We start from the raw sequence: 4,532 nt of genomic DNA on the forward strand, positions 1-4,532 counted from the left end.
TGTGTTGCCCTGGAGATACATGTCACTTTCTGTTTAGCTGTTCTTAGACGATTAAAACTCTGGGATTTATCACCAACCTGCACTGCTGTTTCCTTGTCTTTTACTTTGCATCACACATAACGACACCTTAATAGATTATTTAAAAAGAAAATCATCTTTGATAAGTTTTAAAAACCATAACTAGTAGGCTTAAAAAATAACCACCTGTACACTATTGTGTTTTTAGTAATTTGGTCTTTAAGGTTCTGAACAAATTAAAGCTTTGACAAAATGACACCCCAGGAACAAGCTGAGATTAATTTCTAATTAATCCACATCTGTATTTCTAATGCTAAGTTACAAGACAACAATTTGATAAACCAACAGTAAAGGTCAGAAAGTCATGAAATTATTTATTTACAGCTGACATTGACATTTGACATTTTTTAAAACATATTTAGTACAGTACAACCCACTGATTTTGCCATGGGCAACGTTGATGTGATTTTATCATATTTGGCATGAGTTTTTTGGTACAAATATCAAAATATCCAAAGTTTTACCTTAGCACAAAGTTTAGTTTTAACAGAGCCCCATTTCAGATACTAAAAACTATAAAAGTGCAAGAGAAACACTGTCTTAGTGACTTCAACATGTGACTGACTACCCACAATGCACAAATGAACAACAAATCAATATAAGTTATATATCGGCCAGCATAAATAATAATGTACCTTAGCTCCAATCTGTATCCTTCATTTTACTGATTGAATACAAATGTGAATTTAGAGCCTGTGGAGCTGTTTCACCTTGTTGCTACCAGTGCATTGTAAAAATGTCACCAATAATTAATGTAGGAGGAGCATGAATGTATTTTTTATTGAGGCTATGAAGTTTTACTTTCCTACTTTACCTTGCCAATGTGGCAGAATGAAACATGTCCTTCCAGTTGCAAGGAGATCATGGCCACCATATTCTGTGGAAAGGAAACAGCAGTCGTGTTTGACTGTTGGTGGTGTTGGACTGGTTGGACAGTTTTAAGAATAGCACATGTCACTCTAGTGGAGCAACTCGGATCATGCTGCGTTGCTGTAATGGGCTGCTGATGACTACGACCTTCCGCCAAACCGGGCGAGGACAAAGATAGAAGGGGTGGGGTGTGTGTTTGTGTTCAACTTTACTTTTGAAACGGTGAATGGGTACATAAAGGAGACAGAGGACATCCAACACATAAAACCAAAGTAGTGATGAGAGGGAGAGGCTGGAGTGGATGGCTTTGAAGAGGAGTTAAGTACGAAGGAAGAGTCCCAGGAGAGGAGGAGAGCGATGCAGTGACCAAAGAGAGGCAAATAAAAAAAAACAGAAGGTACAAAAAAGATGTTCTTTCCACTCATACAAATTCAGATGTGTCATCTGGTTAGCTAATGTTCCATAAGTTGCATCCAATAATCTACAAGGTACATAGATTCTCCACAAATTGTACTTTTTCGACACATTTCTTTTTCTTGTTTTTTTTGTCAGAAAACAGAAAGTTGAACAGTTTTCATATTGGGATGGGGATTAAGGGAGCTCAGGTAGTTGTTTGAAGCAAGGAGAAATATCCACACATTGAATCTTTTCTTTTCTTGTCAGTTTGAGAGGCGATGAGATGAAGCAGCTGGTAACAAACAGTGACAAGCCTTGGTGAAGGGATATAAATCTGCAAACAAACCTGATAACAAGTTTAGCTTCTTACACCTAGGAGATCGAAACAGAAGAAAGTTGAAGAAGAAAAAAAAAACAGTAATATAAGGGTCCTTACTTATTTGCTGCATTTGCCAGGTGCTCACCGAAATCTGTACCTAAAAGAGCAAAACCGCACTCAGGAATCTAGTGAAGCAGCCAGGGACAGCAAAGAAAAAAAATGCAAAACTGTCTCTCCAATTTATGAACAATCTGGAATGAAATGAGAGGAAGATACAGATGGGAAATGTTGATTTGAATAAGAGTTGACAGGTACAGTGGTGAAGTTACAACGGCAAACAGGCAGGACAGTTAATGAGCAGGTGAAAAAAAATCTATCATTTGATGAGATAGGATGTGTGAGAAGTGGAAAACCCGTGGGTGGATGATGGTTCATTAAATCCCATTTGATGCCCAGCCGAGCCACAGTAGGATGATAGCCACTTGATGGTGATTGACAGAGATTAATTACACTTGACACTGATATAATGTCACTTAAGTACTCTAAATGAGACTAAAACTTTTATTTTTTCTTCCACATATGGTCTTAGTTGGTCTATTAGAACTTCAGGTACTATACTGAGTCAAAGTGACAATTCTTAATACAGTCAGAGAACGTCATCTTTGAACTTGACAATAGGTAATGGAGACTGTCTCTGTGTAACAGTGGCAAATCAGCAGTGCCTGAGTATCTTGAAAGGCAATACAGGCAGTGAGCTTGAGAGTGAGACAAGAAGAGTTGAAGAGGCTCGGATCAAACAATCCCTCTCCGCCTGGGGATGTGCTGACTGGCAGAAAGGAACCACCTTGGGAGGAAGTAGGTGGGTTGAGCAGGAGTGATGCTTGTAGGGTGTAATGGGAGGGTCAAAAACAGGGTGAAGGTGGGAACATGTAAAGAGTCAATCTTTGTGACAGAGAGTGATATTTATTCAACGTCTAGCCTGCAGCCGTGTTCAGAAAGCCAAACGCCACCACACTGAAAACAGCCATCCATTTTTTCATTTCATTTTGGGTACTTTGGACTGACATAGTGTAGGTACCAGTATAAAAAATATAAAATAAAATGCAGAGTTGTCTGCTAGAATGATCAAAACTATTGCAGCCCTGCACCCATAAGGTTGCTGGTGTAACTGATTAGGTGATTTTAAGTTACCCTTAAGGTAGTCTCTCACTGGGTTGTGACTATTGAAAACTAGTAGGATACTCAAGATTGCGAAAAAATTGTTGCATTTTCATTTGCAGTCTCACTGAATTTAAAACCAAGAGACCAGTGAGCTGTGCAGCCACATTTTGAGTGGCCAATTTTTGACAATCATGGCTTGTTGTTATGTGCATCTATTGAAAACTGTATTCTAGGCCATGCTCATTATTTTGTTGCCTGGCTCTGCCTACACTGTATCCATCTTGGCAGCTGTCCACATGTTTAGAGTTTATGATCTCCTGGAAAACAGTTTTGAAATTACCCTTTTTTTTCCAAAAAATAATTACTTGATGTAGATTTTAGACCTGGCCATCTCCCATTAAGGTGTCAAAATACAGCTCTAATGCTCTTGAGAAGGGTTTGAGAGCCCATGACAAAACTGAGTGACAAGACTGCAAAGCCTTTGTGAATTATGCAAGGAAACTGAGAACTCCAGGGAACTTCGAGAGATATTTTGGACATTCTCTTACGAATGCTGTTTGCCAACTAGTCGCCAGAAGTCATAGCCAAGTGTGATACTACCTTAAAGGGTAAGTGTCCACTGCAGTCAACAGACAAGAGGTGGGGTTCATGTCGAATAGGTTGCCAGTCCATCACTGGGCCGCCAGAGTCACACAAGACAGTTAACAGTGCATGCACACATTCCCACCTAAAGACAACTGGACTTTGGCAGTTAACCTAACACTGATGGTTTTGGACCATGAGAGGAAACTGGAGCACCCTAAGAACATGCGCTATGCACAAGGAGAACATGTAAACCAAACACCAAAATCATGTCATTTTACACGTGTTGGAAGTAATTTCTTTGAATTTCAACAATTTCTCCATTGATTTACGTTTCATTGCTTATTCTAGGTTAAGCTGCAGAGGAAACCAGTCCAAGAGGGAAATCCAGGCATCTGTCTTCCCTGAGACACTTTCTTACGCCTCCTGGGAGACTGCAACATCTTCCCAGGCTGGACGGGGTTTATAATACTTCTAGCATGTATTGGGTCTGCCCTGAGGTCATTTCCCTGAAAGTTGCGCCTAAAAACCTCCCAAAGGAGGCATCCACATCAGAGGCTTGAAGCACCTTGGTTAAGTCTTTTTGAAGTGACACACTGGCTGCAACAATAATAAAAGCACAAGTGATCTGGAAACAACAAAGCCACCTAAAGGACTACGCTGTGGGTCATTTGTCTAATATCTAGGTTTAAGTTGAAATATGGGACCTTTTCATTTGTATTGAGGTTTGTCTTAGAAACTTGTTAGTCTCAATCTAGAACATTAAGACAATATATCATGATTGTTTTGATAAATTACAGGACTGAAACCATTATAATGACTTAGCACAACTTTGCACATCCTTGATGGAGCATCACTATGTAAAGAACTGGAACTGTGATTGCTGTGTTTGGTTTTAGAAAGATTGAGATTAAAAGTATACAGTGTTTACATAAATGTAAGCATTATGTTCTAGGTAGCAGATGAGCTGTTTGCTCTTGTTAATTCTGTAATTAACTTGATAACAGACTCAAATGAAGCTTGCCTGTTGTCTGGTTTGTGAGCCCTCTACAAAGGGTGCCTGTACTTAATTAAATATCACTTGTGTGTGTGTGTGTGTGTGTGTGTGTGTGTGTGTGTGTGTGTG

This window comes from Kryptolebias marmoratus, linkage group LG1 (genome assembly GCF_001649575.2).
Source record: "Kryptolebias marmoratus isolate JLee-2015 linkage group LG1, ASM164957v2, whole genome shotgun sequence".
In the NCBI taxonomy this organism is placed as follows: domain Eukaryota; kingdom Metazoa; phylum Chordata; class Actinopteri; order Cyprinodontiformes; family Rivulidae; genus Kryptolebias; species Kryptolebias marmoratus.